This window comes from Papaver somniferum, chromosome 2 (genome assembly GCF_003573695.1).
Source record: "Papaver somniferum cultivar HN1 chromosome 2, ASM357369v1, whole genome shotgun sequence".
Taxonomy (NCBI): domain Eukaryota; kingdom Viridiplantae; phylum Streptophyta; class Magnoliopsida; order Ranunculales; family Papaveraceae; genus Papaver; species Papaver somniferum.
In genome coordinates this window covers 96,630,240-96,652,198 of record NC_039359.1, presented here as the reverse complement: position 1 = coordinate 96,652,198, position 21,959 = coordinate 96,630,240, and positions in this window count along the sequence as shown.

Here is a 21,959-nt window from a genome sequence, read left to right as displayed (position 1 = left end):
CTAGACCAACGCATGATCCTAGCGTTATTTTTCTCAAGAAAAGCATGATGAGTATCGACCTTGGGTCCTTGCAAAATGCTACGAGGAATTGGGGCGTAACTCTCAAGATGCTCCCACATCAAGGCTTGGAGGAACATGGTATTGGCATATGTTTCGACCTTTATGAATCTGTTGGAGATACTGGAGTCTACAACTAAAGAGTCTAAATTTGCAAACAACGAACCCAAGAATAGACTATCGATGGGAAGTTTCTCACCTTTAGCCATCTTTATGGCGAAACAAATCACAAACGGCTTCAGCAAGTGTCCACAATCTTCAATAATATCCCTGGAGATCCACAAGCATAAGAAAGTAGAAATTGCTAAAGTACCATCAACCGGTTCTTCGGGAACTCTATCTCTCGGCCACCAATGTGACAACCATTGAGCATAGCAGAATTTGGGAGACTCATGGAATCCGTGCATCTTGGCCTCCAATACATTAGATATCTCCTTCTCCTCCACTGAGAGTTCTTCAGGGAAATTACCAGTAACTGGAAGGTGCAACAAAGCAGCTACATCTTCTAAGGTGATGGTGAATTCCCCCCATCTGCATATGAAGGTGTGAGTGAGAAGGCACCAACGTGGAAGCAAATCTACCATACATGGTATATCATGATTGATAATTAAGTCTCCAGTATCTTGAATGGCTCGTGTCACTTGGGAACGATCCAACATGGTCTGCACATGACTATGACCCAGCATGTGTCTTGCCCATCCAGAGAAATGCGTCATAGGTTTTCGTGAAATCTTGAACTCCACATGAGAAGCCGAAAAGTGTTTCCCTTGCAAACAAAACCGAATTACTGCTTGAGGAGACACCAACTTATTCTGAGTAACGCTCCTGGGATTTATTGGCAACCGAAATGAGGAGCCTAAGGGACGCTTTTCAGGTCTATACAGATACACAAAGAATTTGTCCTCAGCAGTTGGAATGTTCTTAGTCTTGGGACTTTTCTCATTCTCCTTAGAAATCTCATCATCATTTCTGGAGGAACCATCATCTCTGGAAGAGGAGTCTGTGGAAACATCCTCTCTCGAAGAAACATCATCTTCAGAAGCGCTACGGGACTGAGCCATTTTTGCAAAGTTAATGGGACATCCATACACAAATTTCATCAACACAACAGAATTAAAGAAACAAGACAATTATGATGCTCATATCGTCTACAAAAATGGTAATCCTTAACTCTTACCTATTTACGATTCCACGAACTTAGTGATAACAGCGTAAAACCCCGAAACTTGCTCGTTCTTTCAAACCTGCAAAGACGAGCAAAAAATTTATCATTTAAAGTCGAACATTGTCTTTTAACGAAACTATGAATAATTCACATAACCTTCCATGTAAACGTTCGCTGATTTTACGTGTACATACACTATAAAATCACTAAACTTGTACTACACTATGAGTTCATCAATTCATAAATTGTATGCTTTCAAAACTCGATTTCTATTTTAATAAAACGTGAATAAGTCACGTACCTTTAAAAAAAATCATGAGTTAATAACTCACGTAAATAAAAAACGTTTTGCTCAATCGAGCATTCATTCACAAAACGAGGGTCTTCCCTATTTTTGTAAAGTCCAAATAAAATTTTAAAAGTTCATAAACAAATTTTATCGTGAACTCCAGGTCTTTTCAAAATTCCTTTAACCCTAAGGATTATTTATTACTTTTTTCGAACAAACCTACGTTCCTAAAAGTATTTGCAAACTTCATGCTTCGAAAACAAACTTGGGTTTTCATGAAACCTAATAAACAAAACTTTTTCTACTGCAACTAGACCATGTCTATTCAAAATTTTATATATCTCTTCCATACTAGGGATTTTTGCTCGTTTCTTAAACTATCGAACGAACGGGCACACATATACGTTTTTTTTTTAAATTTTAATAAATCCTACGAATACATGCAACTAGGGGATTTCTTGTTTTATGAACAACCCATGAATCATATAACTAACATCAAAAAAATAAAAATGGCGCGGACTTACCTGCCAGCACCGGGCGGAATTCTGCCGGACGATGATCGGACGGTGGCGGTGCTGGAGCTGGCGTGAAATTTTTTCTTCCTCCCTGTTGCTGCTGCTCACGTGAAGGTGATGAAGAGATGAGGAAGCTTGGTAGGTCAAAAAATAAAATAAATTTTAGGTTTTTCCTTTTATATCAAATTTATTTCCAAAACCTAATAAAACATGGGTTTCCTCTTTTGGACTCGGGCCCATAAACCCAAAACCGACCATAACTAGGATTCTGAACGCTCAAATCAGCAGTGCCTCATCTCTCCACGCATACGAGGTGACACTTTATCTTGCTATCAGGGTCCTTATCTGTGCATTTGCTAGTACATGACACCATTGGAGCAAATCGAGGATTCTGAGGCATACCTTTGTAGACTGAGTTCAATCATCGATCTCATCGACCGAAAATCACCATCTAATGCATTACTGCGGAACATGACTGTTCCCCACTAAGCAGGGGACTTAATGTTGATGGTGGATTTTCAACTAAGGGCAAAAACGTAAAATTATGAGGCATGTTTTTGACACGGCTTTCAGGCATGCAACGGTTCATATTTTACGAAGCCATGATTAATATGTTTTCGAAAAGCCCTACTAGCTGAGCGATTCGATCCCTGGCATTTCATCATGACCTCTATGCAGAATAACATAATTGGGCGGTTCTCCCTATATTGAGAGCTTAACGCCTTCAGGACGTCGGTGACATTCACTGTTCCCTGACTGCAGGAGAGAGACCCACCTCCACAAGAAGAATAGTTGGCGGCGGACGCCTTCAGGACGTCGGTGAAACTCACCGTTCCCTGATTATGTGGAGAGATAATGTATAGATTCAGGAGGTTCTCCGTAGATTGAGAGCAATAACGCCTTCAGGTCGTAAATAACACCCGTGACTCCCTGACTATGCACCACTCAGAATGGGTGTGACGCTTTAACTGGATAATATCTTTTCTGCAATAAATTAATTCTGCTGTGACATTCATCACTGAATTCCCAGAATAATCTATTATTGCTCCTATTCCATGGTCGAATCCACGGCCTGATCCCATGGAATGGCAATAACAATTGCTCGTATTCCATGGTCGAATCCACGTCCTGATCCCATGGAATGGCAATAAACAATTTCTCCGATTCCATGATCGAATCCACGGCTTGATCTCATAGAATGGCAATAAACTACTACATTATCTCATTATTCCGATTTCATGATCGAATCCACATCTGATCTCATGAAATGGTGATAGATAATCTTAATTACTATGATTCTATTGTCGAATCCACGATCCCAATGGATGGTAATGCGTGTTTTATTATTCTGGATTCATAGCCGAATCCACAGCTGATCCTATGAATTAATAATAAACAACTATTCATTTTTATTACTCAGTTTCATGAATTATTCTCCACTGAATTTCATAAATTAGTAATAAATACTCAAAAACCAGGCATCTGGACCATCACTGAGTAAGCCCCACAAAAATGGTGCAAGTGTACTCGACAATGATGCACGACTGAGCATCCGGATGCACAAACGAGCATCCAAAAACATAGACAGATGAGGAATCCTACGCAAAACTGGAGAAAAACAACAAATAATAATAAAATAATAAGAGGCGCCCAGGGGTCGGGCCCACCGGCCGGGCGTCCAGGCCCTAGCCGTGACCGGTCCTATGCCTCCTTTATTATTTTGCCCTATTTTGTTATTTTTCATGAACTCATGAAAACTCCTTGATTTTAGCAACTTTCCTTATTTGTGCAAAACTCATGAATTCTCCATAACTTCATGGATTCATGAAATAATATTATAAAACAGGAAAAGGTGTACGGGACCGGCAACTTAGCCGGCCAGCCATGCCCAAGTCGTGGCCGGTCCCACACCTCATAATCCCTAGCCTTTTATAATTATTGCTCCCAATCTCATGAAACTCCTCCGTTGCAACAAAACTCATGGATTCTCCATAATTTCAAGGATTCATGAAAAAATAATAATATAAAATTAGGGAAAGGTGTGCGGGACCGGGCAACCTAGCCGGCTGGCCATACCTTAGCCTTGGCCGGTCCCACACCTTGCAATCCCTAATCTTTTATAATTATTATTTTCTTCAATTCATGAAACTCTTGTGTTTGAGAAAAATTCATGATTTCTTCATATTTTCTCAAATATTGCTCAAATCATGAAATACCAAAAGCCAACATGGTCACACGACTGGCTAGCCTCTCACGGTAATTTTAAATATTAAAGCACTTTTATTTTAATATTTACAAAATATTGATGAATTGAGCATACATGCTCATTCCAACAAAAATCAAGAATTTCAGTCAAGATGAAACTCTTCTGAAAATTCACAATGTTGCTCGAACGCACATCAGAAAATACTGAAACTCTCAGTATGGAGACACGGACACCAAGGACATGTGTGCATTCCCTCGTGACCAACAGAGTCATTCCTAAGGCTTGCACAAAGCCGGTCCCACAAGTTTTCATAATTCTAACCTAATTTTCTCAATTGCTCATATTGGGCCCAAACTCTCTCCAACCAACCTGGGGATTGCTCAAACGGCCAACAATTGGTCATGTGACCACCAAGAGCCGGTCCCATGGCCTCTTGGTCGGACCCCATCTCTCATACCTAGGTTTTATCACCTAATGATGAACCTAGCAATTTTTCAGTAAAATGATGAAACCGGCATTTTATCATCATTCTTTCGCCAACTCTCAAACTGAGAACCTGTGCGTGCTCCCTCTATCACTCATAACCTATTTTCAGCGATTCATCAACTATGATATGAAATTAGGGTTTCGAATAAATGTTCTACGAATCATCATTCTGAGCAAGATTCAAGAATTAATGGATTTGTATTATTTCAGCAACTAACATATGAATTAATCATATAATATTCGGTATTCTACTAATATTGTAATATTTTATTGGTCACGCCGCCAATAAATATTTCGTCTAATCGAGCAATACTTGCTCAGTTGCTAAAATATTATTCAGTTTTCAATATTTAATAATTTATCAGTAATTTGTCGAATTGAGTAACACTTGCTCAATTGCACGTCAAATTATCAACATTCAGTAGTTTGTCGAATTGAGCAATACTTGCTCAGTTGCACGTCAAAATTATCAACATTCAATATTTTGTCGAATTGATCAATACTTGCTCAGTTGTACGTCAAAATTATCAATTTTTCGAGTTGAGCAATACTTGCTCAGTTGCTTTTCAAATTCCTAATATTCAGCAATTCGTCGAATTGAGCAATACTTTCTCAGTCATTCAACGGGTCAGTAATTCATCACTGAACTTACAATATTGACACCATTTCAGAGAACTACATGTTCGATCCTTGAATCGCTGAGCATTTATCACTTATGATCGATTCAACAAAACCTAGACTCACTGTCTAATCAGTCAACAACTGACTAACTAAATACACGTCTGCCACCCAGACTCCACGATTCGTGAGACATCAATCACGTCACAAATGGGGGATATCACTTAGGATTTTTGTCTGGTGGTCTACGACATGTGGATTCATCCACGACGAGAAATATGCGTAAGTCGTGCAAACGGTTGAAGGAGTTAGCAAAGTAGTGGGTGCATGATCAGTCAAGTCTCCACACTACATGGAACCGACTTTACCACGATCTCCCACTTTCCCACTCTTTCACTCAAGAAACCGTCACACTTACAGGGATCAATGTGATCACTACTTTGACAATATAAATAAGTCTCTGAATCCATGATTGAGAACAACAGACAACGAATGATCATCAGCTATCGTCAATTGTCTACACATAATTTCTCGAGTAACTACTCTCAAGAATTCATCAATCCATCACTTATTTGAACTTACCAGTTCATCAATATTGCAGAAACCTTCAACATACTCACAATCCTTGATTATCATTGATCCCACACAATTCTCAGCTTCCCTCCTACAGATCAACCCATTTCCCTCTTTGCGATTGAATTGAATCTGGAACGACCATTGTCTTGGTTTAGGCCGGAGTCATACAGATTGATTTCCCGAATCTAAGCACCCCCTTTGCAGCGGTGCATCTGTGTGAGGATTAACATTTTTCTCGGTTGAGAAGTCTCGACTCACGCTCGGCTCTTCGCTTCCCTAAAAACCAGCAAATCGTCTTTTCCCCATCTACAACAAGCATCCCCTTTAAAATTTCACAACCAAACTCCCCAGAAAGATATATCAATAAAGCACAAGTTCATTTAAGAACTCTCCCCCATAAAATGTCATTCCCAAGAAAACAACATGAGTGACCTTTCTTTTGCGAGAAAAAAAAAGGATTTGGCGGACATTAACAAATCACAAGGATTTGTATCCAAAGTATCGACATAAATTAATCTCAAGGCCAGTTACGAAGAAAGAGACAATCTTACTCGATTTTACTCAACATAAGAGAATCTTACAGAGTGTGTCAAGCAGCAAAACACTAAAGTGTGATTACAAGAAGATCAATACTGCGAGAAAAATATCAAAGAGCTTGTTCTATTTCCTTTTATAATAAACATAATAGATTTAGCTTATGAGCATATATGAAATATTAGCTCGATTCACATAAATGTAAAGTCACAAATATTTCAAAATAATTTTGCAATAATTAAACCAATAGTAATTACATATTGCAAGTTCATCTTCCAACAACTCTAGAATTTAAATAAATAAATCTAAAAACATGCAAGATGAAAAACGTTGGAAATAGTTATGTGTAATCACAATATTTGCTATACCAAACCCTAGATATCCTTCTAAAGAATAAAATCCCCAAAAGAAGTTTCCTAGACAAAAACAGAAAACAAAATCATATGTAATCTGCGACTTGCATTTTGAGAGAGTTGAGGCCTTCAGAGGCTTTTCCCAGTTCCGAATTGAGAAGTTCGAGATCCCTTTTGGCAACGGAAAATTGTTCAATCACCACTTTGATGCCACTCATAATGTTTACAGCCGAATTTTGAGACATCTGGACCGGTCTTGAACCTGTTTGTTCTTGGGTAATATAACATGATATGGTAGCAGTATTATCGTAAAACTCAACAATACCTTTGGAACTATCATCCTCCATCTTCTTGGAATCTTCCTTTGTGTTGTTTGTAAAATTAGAAGCATCCATGGTTTGTGAACGTCCGTGAGTTATTCAGCACTTTGTAAATATGACACAAGGTAGGCGTACCTTGAATATATATGTATATATATCACAGTTTCTAAGTTAATTAAGAAGACTGTGGTAAGAGATATTCTTTTTAGAATCTTCTGAAGAGGTTTTTACTTAAAAGTTCGGGCCGGTTTCGTAACTCAATGCATATAAGTCTGTGAGCACATGATTTGTGTCCGGTCATATTTAATCAAACAAGAATGATCAACCCTGTTGTTAGCTCAAAAGATAAAGATCTATAGCACAAGAGTTAGTTGAGGTGACAAGACCAAAAATGATCCTTGTTGGTGAAAACAGAATTAAGACACACTTCCCTCAAATTCTTTAATACATCACACCGGATCGAAAATCCTAAACTCAACTTCCAAACCCGTTCGTGAACTTACAGAGGAAAAAGGAGTAGGGGAGTACATGTACTCTAAAAAAACCTTGATGGGCTTGGCCGGGTTTGGGTGCGGAAACCCACGAATTGAGAAGAAGAAATACAACCTCTAGTTGATACATAAAACCATACCAAATTACACTTTAAATAATAATAATAAAAAAAAGACATCTATAGAAATCAATATAATAAGATGAATTATCCTATTCTTAGCTCAATGAAAGTTTCAGAGCACAAGAGATATTGATTTTCGGAAGTACTGTAGATCATTATGATCTTATTACATCATAACGTTGGAGCTATCTCAATAATATGAGATATACTCTTGATCATTATGATTACACTATGTCTTCTTTTCTTGTCAAAACAAAAAACTGGTAATGCAAACAACCTTAAATCATGAACACGTAAGCAGAACAAAAAAAAACAAACCTTTACAACTTCTTTCCTCATCTCAAGATTTCAAGATGAGGTGATGGCATGAACAAGTTTTCAAGAGATTGGACGACCACGAGGCACGCAATCCACCCTGGCACGACAGTCTTTTGGGTCATTTTCTTCTTTCTTGTTACGAAATGATTTTCCGTAATAGTCGGAAGCAGTCAATATCATTGCAGTATAATTGCAAGAGTTTTTAACATGTCTGAAGGCGCTGATGTGATTTGTAGATAGTGGTAAAAGTGGTTCGATTCTCAGACTTATGAAGGATATCAATTAGACTTAAATTCTAATATTAAAATAGAAAACACAATAAAAATTATAGCAAACTCAAATAAAGATGATATCAATATTAAAAGAAACACTGAGGCTAAGATTCCACTATTTTCCAATTTCAAAGTGATTAAACCAATACTTATTTTATGCAATTTTCTCGTTTAATTTGATTCTAAAATATTGCAACAAGTAGATTTTCAAAAGTAGTAATTGTAAATACCAAGTATGAAGCATCAAAATTCTTAAAACTAAGCATACTCCATCAAAATAGATCACAATCACTCAAATAAAAATCATATTCAATAATAGTTCAAGGCAAATAATCATATAATTATTGTAAATAAAAAGATAAAATAGAATATACCATTTTTTTTTGGAAAAATAGCTTCCTCTATCGCCTCAGCAATGGGGTTTAGCTCCTCATATTAATCATGGTCTCAAAATATGTGTTTGTTGCTCAAAAGATGATTAAAAGAGTGAAAAGTAATTACACAGACGGTTTGCAACAGTGTATCGGAGTTACAAAACAGCTGTTACAATGGAACTGTTACAGAAAACTGTTGTAAATACTGTTGCTTTGTCGCTGATTTTAAGACCCCAGAAACGACTGTCTTCAATGGCCTTTTGTTCTTCGTGTTCTTCCTTGTGCACCAGTAGAAACGATTTCCTGCAACTCTTGATTTCGTTCTCTGTTCTTCTCTAAACTTCCCCAAAGTGTACGTACCCCTTCGTAGACCTCACAAAAGCCTATATATACACAACAGGTCGATAAATCTCCCAAGAAATCTTCGATTATTTTCTTCTTCTTCACGGCCAAGTTACGGATATTTTCTTTCCTTCTAAACTCTCTTTGCGTCTTATGTTTTGTTGAAATTTCCTAAAGTAGATAAGAGTTGAAACATAGGGTGATATTTCTTCCCCATCTTCCGACGTAACTGCCAAATATAAGCCACCATATCCCGGGAAACCTTCACCTCCCTGTTTAATCGTGCAAGACATCAAACCTTCCATTCTTTACGTTTCCAAACAACTACCTTTCCTGTTTCGATGTACTGGATCATTCCCAGTCTGTATCCAAATAGAAAGTCCACTAAATTCTCGTCCAAACCTCTTCCCAAATCTTCCAACGAAGCTCCGAGTATATTTCCGACACCATCTTGCTTCAAATGGATTATCTATCCCAGCTTCACCGAATCCATTAACTATACCTTTCCTGTTAAGCCAAAACAGGCCCATACAAGAAGTTTTTGCGATTGAATCTCTCTATAACCTCTCAAAAAATCAAACCCTAAAACTGAACTTCGTTGCAACAGTTTCCCGCCAAAAAGCAAAAATTCAAATGTAGAAGATGACGCCCCTTATCCTGCTGCTGGGTTCCTTTAACACTTAGGTGTCCTGGGGTGTAAATATCAAGTGGGTGCCCCTTATCCAAATGATGGGTGTCTTTAGTGATTTTCTCCCATGAGCGCAAATACCACTTTTTGAGCCAATTTTTCCGCAAAAGCTTATTTCTCCAAAAACACCTACAAAAACATAAAATAATCAAATAAGTACAAAATCGAGCACTAACAATACACATAATTGAGAACAAAATAGACACATAAATGCGTCTATCAAATACCCCCAAACTTATTATTTGCTAGTCCCCAAGCAAATCAAATCTAAAAAAATAAAATCCTAACTCACTGTCGCAGGTATCGTCGATTGCATTTAGCATATGCAATAAGCCTTTAAACCTCTAGGTGTCCCTAGTGGCGGAGTGTTGTCTCTGGAGGGCTTACCAGAGGTATACCCACAAAACCTTTATACTCCAGACCATAGCTATCTACACAGAACCTTGGAAGGCACTAAAGAATCTCCTTGGTTGGCATACTTATTGACTACAGGAGGAAGTACCCTGATGCGAAATTCCAATTGTTGTACACGAGTTTGCACTCAAGCATACTAAAATTCATATATAAGTGACAGAGCTCTACTCAGATAGTTGCACTATGGACTTCAATATCCGGAGTCGAAACTAATCACATGGATAGATCAAGAAGATGGATATAGAGAAAAACATAGATGGTTTTGATGTTTACTAGGTGAACGGTGTTTCTCATATCTGTCTGAAGGCCTCCGCCAAAATGAACCTATCCTAATGGACTGAAATACTAGTCTGACTAATATCAACACACTGGCATATACAAGGGAACCAGTGATTGATAATCCTAACTCTAGGTCAACACAACTGGCATATACAAGGGTTCCAGTGGTCGACTTTATTGAATTTATTCCAGTTGGTCTGATTGTCTGGTCTCAGTTTCTCTTTTTTTTTCTCCTTTTTTTTTTGTATCTCAATCACTCTAATTCATCCTAGCATTGGTAATAACTTGAATCGTGAGCCCCACCTAATCACTTAGAGAAACATAGTTTAAAAACAAAACAAAATAAAAACAGAAGTGAAAAGGACTCAACGAGATATGGTGAAACTATCATGTTATTTCTAACACCTGAGCTCTGTGCTTTTATGAATAGACTCTTTAGATGTTGCCATCTAGTCAGATTGGTTCCTCAACTCCTACAACCAAAATGCTTCCATCCACTTAGATTGGTTAGTGCCATCCTTAATAGGGATAAATTTCTAGGCTCTGGAGTTTATTTATTGCAACGAAAAGGTAACAAAAATTTCTACCCCACCCCCAAACTTAAATCTAACATTGTCCTCAATGTTTCTAATTAAAGAACAGTACCAAAAATATAAGTAACATGAGGAAATAGTAAAGAGATAAGTCGAAAAGATAGTACCTGGGTGAAGTGTAACCAAAAACCTACAAAAATATTATACAACATACAAAATCGCCTCGATGGTCAATCATGGTAAACAGGGTCCTCCAGAGGGACCTCCTCAACATCACCTTTAGGAAAAAGCTCTAAAAAGGGCTTCAATCACTGACCGTTAAACTTCAAAGAACTACTACCATCTGGTGTCTAAATCTCAACAGCGCCACGAGGAAAAACAGTACGGACCACAAAAGGACCGGTCCACCGAGAGCGCAACTTCCCTGGGAATAGATGCAAACGAGTGTCATACAGAAGAACTTTTTGACCTGGAGAAAATGACTTTCGTAAAATATTCCTATCATGCACAAGTTTCACCTTGTTCTTATACTCCTCAGCACTATCGTATGCATCTCTACGAATCCCGTCCAACTCATTGAGCTGGAGATTTCTTTGAGATCCTGCCTTGTCAAGTGAAAATTTTAAGTTCTTAATATCCCAATAGGCTTGATGCTCTAACTCAACAGGCAGGTGACATGCCTTGCGGAACACTAAACGATAAGGTGACATTCCAATGGGTGTCTTAAACGCAGTACGGTAAGCCCATAAGGAATCAGTAAGCCTCGACGACCAGTCTTTCCTGTTTGGATTAACTGTTTTCTCTAGAATACGCTTAATTTCCCTATTGGAAACCTCTACCTGACCACTAGTCTGAGGGTGATATGGGGTTGCTACTTTATGGGTAATACCGTATTGTTTCATTAAAAGAGCGAACGGTCTATTACAAAAGTGTGAACCTCCATCACTAATTATAGCTCGCGGCGTACCAAAACGTGTAAGTATATTCTCTTTCAAAAACTGGACTACGACCCCGTGGTCATTCGTTTTACACAGAACCGCCTCAACCCATTTAGACACATAGTCTACAGCGACAAGTATGTAAAGATAACCAAACGAAATAGGAAATAGACCCATAAAATCAATGCCCCACACATCAAAGACCTCAATCACTAAAATAAGGTTCAAAGGCATCATATTTCTACGGGAAATGGTTCCTAACTTCTGGAAACGCTCACAAGAAACACAATGACTATGGGAATCTTTAAACAACGAAGGCCGGTAAAATCCACAATGCAAAATCTTAGCAGCAGTCTTCTTATCACTAAAATGACCCCCATATGCATGTTCATGACAAAAGGAGATAATAATAGATTGGTCACTGTCAGATACACATCGCCTAATGATCTGGTCTGGACAATACTTAAACAAATAAGGATCATCCCAAAAGAAATGCTTAACCTCGGCTAAAAACCTAGAACGATCTTGTTTACCCCAATGTTGAGGGGTTCGACCAGTAACAAGATAATTCACTATATTTGCATACCAAGATGATTGGGAAACAGAGAACAATTGTTCATCAGGAAAGCTATCCCTTATAGGAAGGGAATCACTATGGGAACTAACAACTAGCCTAGACAAGTGGTCTGATACTACATTTTCTGCACCCTTTTTGTCTCTAATGTCTGGGGAAAATTCCTGTAACAATAGGATCCATCTAATCAATCTAGGTTTGGTATCTTTCTTAGATAAAAGGTATTTCAAAGCAACATGATCTGTATATATTATGATCTTAGAACCTAATAGGTAGGACCTAAACTTATCCAAGGCAAACACGATGGCTAAAAGTTCCTTCTCGGTAGTTGTGTAGTTCATTTGGGCATCATTCAGAGTTTTGCTAGCATAATAAATCACATGAAGTAATTTGTTTTCTCGTTGTCCTAAAACGACGCCTATAGCATAATCTGAAGAATCACACATAATCTCAAAGGGTAGGTTCCAGTTAGGTTCCTGGACTATGGGAGCGGTAGTGAGTAAAGTCTTAAGCTTCTCAAAAGCCTCTAAACAAGCATCATCAAAGATAAACTTAACATCTTTAGCAAGCAAATTGCAAAGAGGTCTAGAAATCAAGCTAAAATCCTTAATTAATTGACGGTAAAAACCTGCATGCCCTAGGAATTACCTAATATCTTTTACGGTTTTTGGGACCTGTAAAGTCTTAATAAGGTCAACTTTGGCTTTGTCTACCTCTATACCCTTTGAAGAGACGATGTGCCCTAACACAATTCCAGATTTAACCATGAAATGACATTTTTCCTAATTAAGCACTAAATTTTTTCCTTACACCTAGTCAACACTAATGTCAAATGATGCAAGCACTCATCGAAAGATGAACCAAACACTGAAAAATCATCCATAAAGACCTCTAAGAACCGTTCTACCATATCAGAAAATATGCTCATCATACAACGCTGAGAAGTTGCAGGGGCATTACATAGCCCGAAAAGCATGCGTCTATACGCAATGGTACCAAATGGACCGATAAAAGTGGTTTTCTCTTGGCCTTTTGGGGCAATAACGATCTGATTATAACCGGAGTAGCCATCTAAGAAGCAATGGTGACTATGTCCAGCTAATCGCTCTAGCATTTGGTCAATAAAAGGAAGGGGAAAGTGATCCTTCCTTGTGACCTTGTTCAATTTCCTATAGTCAATACACACAGGCCATCCCGTGGTTACTCGGGTTGGGATTAATTCATTATTATCATTCTGGACTACAGTGATACCTGATTTCTTAGGGACAACCTGAACAGGATGACCCACTTACTGTCTGAAATTGGGTAAATAATACCCGCATCTAACACCTTAAGCACCTCTTTTCGAACTACCTCTTTCATGTTAGGGTTCAGTCGACGTTGCATCTCTCTAGAAGGTTTGGAGTCTTCCTCTAAATGAATCTGATGCATACACACAATAGGACTTATACCCTTAATGTCTGCTATAGTCCACCCTAAAGCTTCCTTATAGTCTTGAAGTACATTTACTAGCCTACTTTCCTGATCACTATCCAAATCGGAAGCTACAATCACAGGTAAAGTCTCAGATGGGCCTAAAAACACATACTTTAGGGTATCGGGTAGTGGTTTAAGGTCCAACTTTGGGGGCTCTTCTAAAGAAGGAATTAGGGTAGTCTCAGAAACTGGTAACAGTTCGAACCTAGATTTCCATCTATTAGTGTCTAACACAGGGGTAGAATCTAATAGTGCATTCACCTGTTCAATAGTGCTATCGTCGTCAAAATCTAAACCAAAATGGGATAGACAACTTTTTAATGGGTCTTCAGACAAAATGTTTGGTAATGACTCCTGAATTAAGGCTTCTATCATGTTCACCTATTCAACACATGTGTCATCTAGCTCATGAGGTTGCTTATGACATTAAAAATGTTCATCTCCATAGTCATATTACCAAAAGATAAACTCATCACACCATTTCCACAGTTAATGATCGCATTAGACGTAGCTAAAAAAGGGCGACCTAAAATCACAGGTATCTGTTTCTCTGGGTCAGGGACAGGTTGGGTATCTAGGACCACGAAATCCACTGGATAAATAAACTTTTCGACCTCAATAAGAACATCCTCGATAACACCTCAAGGGATTTTAACAGACCTATCATCTAACTGCAGTGTCATATGAGTAGGTTTCATTTCACCAAGTCCTAGCTGTAAGTATACATGGAATGGCAGTAAGTTCACACTGGCTCCTAAGTCAAGTAAAGATTTTTCTACCCGGAAGTTACCTATTGTGCAAGCAATGGTGGGAGAACCTGGGTCTTTGTACTTTGGAGTTGTGGTGTTCTGAATGATTGAACTTACGTGACTAGCTAAAAAGGCTTTCTTATGGACGCTAAGTTTTCGCTTTCGCGTACACATATCCTTAAGGAACTTGGCATAAGCAGGAATTTGCCTAATTGCATCTAATAAAGGAAGTTTTATGGTAACTTGCTTAAAAACCTCCACTATGTCATTAAAGTTCGATTCCTTCTTTGTTGGTACTAATATCTGAGGAAATGGGGCTCTAGGCATAAAATCAGACCTTTCAGGAACCGAATTCATATCATCAGAAACTTTATCAGTCTCCTCAGCTACTGGTCCTGAGAGGTGAGATTCTGAGGGGTGAACTACAGTATGTTCACTATCGGGCATGGTTACCTTATTGTCTATAACTCTACCACTCCTAAGGGTTCTAACAGCATTCAATTGATTCGATGGTTTTGCACCTAATTCATGAACTCCTCTATGGTTGGGTTGTGTTTGACTAGGAAACTTACCTTTTTCTCTCAAAGAATCACTTATCAGACCAACCTGGGTTTTTAACTCGGAAATAGCCTGGCTATTTTCTTGTCCTATCCTGTTACTAGCTTGTAGACTATGTTTTACGGATAACTGAAATTTTGCGGTTTGCTGAGTTAACAAGGCGAGAGATTCCTCTAAACTTAAGATTTTCTTATCTGTCTGATTCTGAAACTGAGCTAGTCCTGAAAGGATTCTTAGTATAGCCAAAACCTGGGAGAGCATTAGAATTACTAAACTGACCTTGACTTTGTCCCTTAGACCACGAAAGGTTCGGATGGTTTCTCCAACCAGGATTATAGGTTTCTGAATATGGGTCAATCTTTTGACGGTTATCAAATCTAGTGTTATTATAAAGAGCATTGGCTTGCTCTTCAATATTCTGGCCTTCCCAAAAAGGCTCCACTCTACCACTAGTCTGGCCCATTTCTAAAGCTTCTAACCTTTTTGCTATAACATCAATTTTGGCATCTGATTCATAGCCTCCTTCTACCCTATTAACGTTTCCTCTACTTAAAAGAATTGTTTTCTGGGGTGCCCTACTATTTTCCCATTGCTGGGTTTTTTCGGCGATTTCATTAAAAAATTCCATCGCCGCATCAACAGTTTGGTTTTCAAATCAACCAGTGCATAGAGACTCAACCATGGTCGTTGTGGAATAATCTAAACCCTCATAAAGGATTTGAACTAGCCTAACCTTTTCTAAACCATTGAACCTTTCCAAATACCTATATAAAGATTCTCCCTCTTGTTGTGAAAATGTGCATATTTGCGTCCTAATAGACGATGTTTTGTGCCTAGGGAAAAACTTATTGAAAAAGGCAGATGTAAGTTGTTCATATGTCTCAATTGACTCGGAGTCCAAACTATATAGCCATGACTTGGCCTTATCTTTCAGGGAAAATGGGAATAACCTGAGTTTCAAAGCATCATCATCTAAGCCTCTAATTCTTAGAGTACTAAAAATTTCCTCAAAATCCCTAACATGGTAATACGGGTTTTCATTTTCTTTCCCTAAAAAGATTGGGAGCATCTGTAAGGTCCCAAGTTTCAGTTCATAGGGTGCCTCTGTTTCAGCTAACTTAATACACGAAGGACGAGTAGTCCTAGTCGAATTCAACAAAGATTTTAAAGTTGCCATTTCTGGCACTGTCGGAATATTAGGGATTATCTCCTCAAGCGGACATTCAAAAACGGACTCTTCAAAAATCGTACTTTCTAAATTGAGGTAATCGAGACGTTTAGAACTACTAGGTTTCTCTTTAACAAATCTACCCAGGGCATCTCTTTTACGTTCATGCATGCAAAAAAATTAAGGAAGGGGATTCTATTCAATCACAAAACAAGGCTGACTCAACCAAATCAAACCTATTGATTTCTAGCAAACAAAAAAGCATGGTGGCTCCACTTAGATTGTTTCTAGACCAACTTCTAATCCTTCGAAAGGGAATTCGTTACAATTTAAGCAAACCCCTCTGGAATCAATCTGAGTTAAAGTAAGTTGAATAGAGGCGAGGGAAGCTCGGTGGAGCTTTGATACCCAAGGCCTCACCGGTATTACAAGGCGGCGCAGCCACGCATTCAACTTACAGAAACCGTCAAGAACTTCGAAGTATGCTTAAAAGAGTAACCAATATTTTTCGAATGACTTTCCTGTTAAGCTCGTTACCCTATCGGTCTCGTTCTAGTCAAAATTTTAGGCTTAGGTTCGCGTAGGTTACGTGTTCCTAAAGCGGGCAAGAAGAGAACGGTGATAAAATCCGAACCCTTATCTTGTATGGCCATGCCTTTCCCTTTACTAGAAAAATAAATGTCTGTATTCAGTCCTCAACATATATGCATATGAGGGAGTCCAGTAACTCGCTGACAGGGGATTCGCGAGTGTTTAGAATCTTACCTCCGGTTCCATACGGGGGAAGAATCGGTTGTAGTCGACTCGGGCCACTGACTCCGATGTCAAGTGTACGAACCCAAGGTGCAGAGACAATATCGTAATTGTCCTCCTTCTCTGCAAACAGTTTATATTTAAAGTACCCTTCCGTAGGGTAATAAAAAAAATAATGTCCCAAAGTCCGAAAGTCCAAAAAGTAAAGAAAAATTCCAAAAATAATAAACCCTAATAAAGTTTTTTTTTTCTAAAAGAAAATAAACAAACCCTAAACTCAAATTGTCTAACATAAAATTGTCTTATTTTCTGTTCTTTTTGCTTTAATCTTTAGCTCCAAGTCTTTATGAAATCACCAAACTCTTTGGCTCAATTTTCTTTATGATCCAGAACCAGTAGACACAAGATAAATACCCAAAAACATAAAAAAGAACAAAAATAATTAAAAATAAAAAAATAAAAAAATAAAATAAAATAAATCGAAACCCTAAAAACAAGTCCGCGTCGGCGGCGCCAAAAATTGATGTGATTTGTAGATAGTGGTAAAAGTGGTTCGATTCTCAGACTTGTGAAGGATACTAATTAGACTTAAATTCTAATATTAAAATAGATAACACAATAAAAATTATAGCAAACTCAAAAAAAGATGATATCAATATTAAAAGAAACGCTGAGGCTAAGATTCCACTATTTTCCAAGTTCAAAGTGATTAAACCAATACTTATATTTATGCAATTTTCTCGTTTAATTTGATTCTAAAATATTGCAACAAGTAGATTTTCAAAAGTAGTAATTGTAAATACTAAGTATGAAGCATCAAAAGTCTTAAAACTAAGCATACTGCATCAAAATAGATCACAATCACTCAAATAAAAATCATATTCAATAATAGTTCAAGGCAAATAATCATATAATTATTGCAAATAAAATTATAAAATAGAATATACCACTTTTTGTTAGAAAAATAGCTTCCTATATCGCCTCGGCAATGGGGTTTAGCTCCTCATATTAATCATGGTCTCAAAATATGTGTTTGTTGCTCAAAAGATGATTAAAAGAGTGAAAAGTAATAACACAGACTGTTTGCAACAATGTATCGGAGTTACAAAACAGCTGTTACAATAGAACTGTTACATAAAACTGTTGTAAATACTGTTGCTTTGTCGCTGATTTTAAGACCCCAGAAACGACTGTCTTCAATGGCCTTTTGTTCTTCGTGTTCTTCCTTGTGCACCAGTAGAAACTATTTCCTGCAACTCTTGATTTCGTTCTCCGTTCTTCTCTAAACTTCCCCAAAGTGTACGTACCCCTTCGTAGACCTCACAAAAGCCTATATATACACAACAGGTCGATAAATCTCCCAAGAAATCTTCGATTATTTTCTTCTTCTTCACGGCCAAGTTACGGATATTTTCTTTCCTTCTAAACTCTCTTTGCGTCTTATGTTTTGTTGAAACTTCCTAAAGTAGATAAGAGTTGAATCATAGGGTAATATTTCTTCCCCAGCTTCCGACGTAACTGCCAAATATAAGCCACCATATCCCGGGAAACCTTCACCTCCCTGTTTAATCGTGCAAGACATCAAACCTTCCATTCTTTACGCTTCCAAACAACTACCTTTCCCGTTTCGATGTACTGGATCATTCCCAGTCCGTATCCAAATAGAAAGTCCACTAAATTCTCGTCCAAACCTCTTCCCAAATCTTCCAGCGAAGCTCCGAGTATATTTCCTACACTGTCTTGCTTCAAATGGATTATCTATCCCAGCTTCACCGAATCCATTAACTATACCTTTCCTGTTAAGCCAAAACAGGCCCATACAAGAAGTTTTTGCGATTGAATCTCTCTATAACCTCTCCAAAAATCAAACCCTAAAACTGAACTTCGCTACAACAGTTTCCCGCCAAAAAGCAAAAATTCAAATGTAGAAGATGACGCCCCTTATCCTGCTGCTGGGTTCCTTTAACACTTAGGGTTGTCTTGGGGTGTAAATATCAAGTGGGCGCCCCTTAGTAATCTAGGTGCCCCTTATCCAAATGAGGGGTGTCATTAGTGATTTTCTCACACGAGCGCAAATACCACTTTTTGAGCCTATTTTGCCGCATAAGCTTATTTCTCCAAAAACACCTACAAAAACATAAAATAATCAAATAAGTACAAAATCGAGCACTAACAATACACATAATTGAGAACAAAATAGACACATAAATGCGTCTATCAGGCGCCACACTGAAGACAGCCTTTTTCCAGTGTCATAATATCGTACAGACTTAATCTTTCTCAAACACAATCCAAGGTTTTCCAAGATTTAAAAGTTTTTTGAAAAGCTATATAGAGATCTTCGTCTATAAATTCCTTTTCGTCGCATTCCTTAAAAAAACTGATTACTAATCTTTTAAGACAGCGTAGCTTATCACTTTTAACCCGACGTTTCTTATGTTTAACCTTGTGGAAGGATCCTTTATATTTTCTTAAAGATTCTTTATTCCCAATCATGACATTGGAATTACTGAGAGTTTTCCAAGGGAAGGAAGACCCTGAAGATTTTGAAAAATCTTTAAGAATTTCCGGTGTACATAAGTTGAGATTTTAATCATGTCCATATAGTCAGACTGCTTCAAACATAGACTTATTAGGCCTTAACGTGTTTGCCTGCTCTGATACCAATTGAAAACACTAGGGGTACCAAAATACACCACCAACGTTTTTCGTAGGAAATCTATATGGACAAACTCAACACAACTTTGAGAGTAAAAACTCAATCAAGGAAAGTGTCTAGAATTATATCTCAACCTCTCTTGTGATTAGAACGTTAACAGAATTGAATATGTGAACCTAATCTCAGTTCTTGGACGGTACCAAAGACCAATATCCAAGTTCAATCAAGTCTTATCCAACAAACAAGGTCGGACCTATCTACTGTGATTGATCAACACACAACATGTGATAATTCAATTGTAAAGATAAAACAATATAATGCGAAAAATAAATAACACAAACACCAGAAATTTTGTTAATGATAGACACATTTATGTGTCTTATTTGTTCCCAATTTTTATAGTGTTGGAACTCATTTTTGTACTAATATTGGTATTTTATGTCTTTGTAAGAGTTTTTTGGAAAAATAAGCTTTTGCGGAGAAATTGGCTTGAAAAGTGGCAATTGAACCCCCGGAAAGTTACTAAAGGCACCCCAAAAATGTGTTAAATGCACCCACGGGAGTTGATAAAGACACCCAGGAAATTACTATCTACGCCCAAAATTTACTATTTGCACCCACCGGGGGATGTACTAAAGGCACCCCAACAACAGGATAAAGGGCACCCTTTATCTTCGTTTGAAATTGAGAAATGGCGGCAAAATATGACAGCAACAGTCCAGATTAGGGTTCGTGATTTAGAAGGGATTTAATGAGATTCAGTCGCTAATTCTCATGGATTGGACCTGTTATGGGTATACAATGCTGACATGGGTACTTGATTGGGCTGGATTTAGTTAGAATTTTGATTGAAACAAAACAGAGGAAGAGAAAATATTATGGGTTCTGTTGATTTTATGTATGAAAGTTACATGATTATGTCTGTGATATTGCTCTAGCCTAGTTGGAGTGTTAACAGCTGGATAAGACGCGTAAGAAGATCTCCACGACAAAACAAGAGAAGAAGATATTTTTGGGAATTCTAGTTATCTTTGGAAGGATTACTCGTGGATGTTGCATGATTAACGTGAAGAGAAATGAGGGTTGACCTTGTTTGACTGTTTCAGCATCAACAGACACGGGAATCACATGAAGAAGGAAAATAAAACCCGTGCGTGGCAGTAAAAAGGAAAACAATATTCCCTAGAATTAAACAAGGATTTGTTGGAGTTATCACGAAGGTTTTTGGTACCTGTCTAGTATAAAAAGGTTGCTGGGAATCATAGAAGGGGTATCGAGTGATTGGGGGACAGAATATAGAGCTACAGAGAAAAATCTGAGCTCGCAGGAAAAGTTTTTGCTGCTGCAGAGACTAAGAACGCAAAGAACAAAGTTCTGCTGGAGACAATCGCAGAAACTGTCGTTTCTCAACAGTGACTGCGACAGCGTATTATAACGTCTATTTTTGAATTTGTAACGTGATTTTGAATATGCAACAGTGACCTTGAAATTGAGATTCTGTAATGTCTATACAGCTTTGCAAATTTCCGGTTTTATTGATTTTCTCTCTTTTTCATCAGTTAACGAGGAAAATACAAATGGAGAAAACCCCCGGGACCTAGTCCATATTGAACACCAAACTGTATTAAGCCTCTACAGACACTAGCTGAAAAAGCGGGAGTCTAATAACCTCACCCAATATTTCTCTTAGCAATCTGTATGGACTAACTCCAATATACTTTCAAGAGAATCAACTTGACAGTCAGACTCAATCCTAAGAAAAGTATATCAAAGAGTTATATCTCAATCTCTCAATTCAATCCGCAATCAAACAAATAATAATTTGCGAGCCGGATTGAATAAGAGAGATAACTTGAACGGTACCAAAGACCAATGTTCAAGGATCAATCAATTTCAATCAACAATCATAGGTTGGATTTACCAATTGAGCGATAACACAGATACCAGAAGTTTTTTTAACGAGCAAACCGGAAATGCAGAAAAACCCCGGGACCTATTCCAGATTTGAACACCACACTGAATTAAGCCGCTACAGACACTAGCCTACTACAAAGCTAACTTTGATTTGGAATGTAGTTGAACCCTAATCAATCTCACACTGATTCAAGGTACAATCATGCTCCTTACGTCTC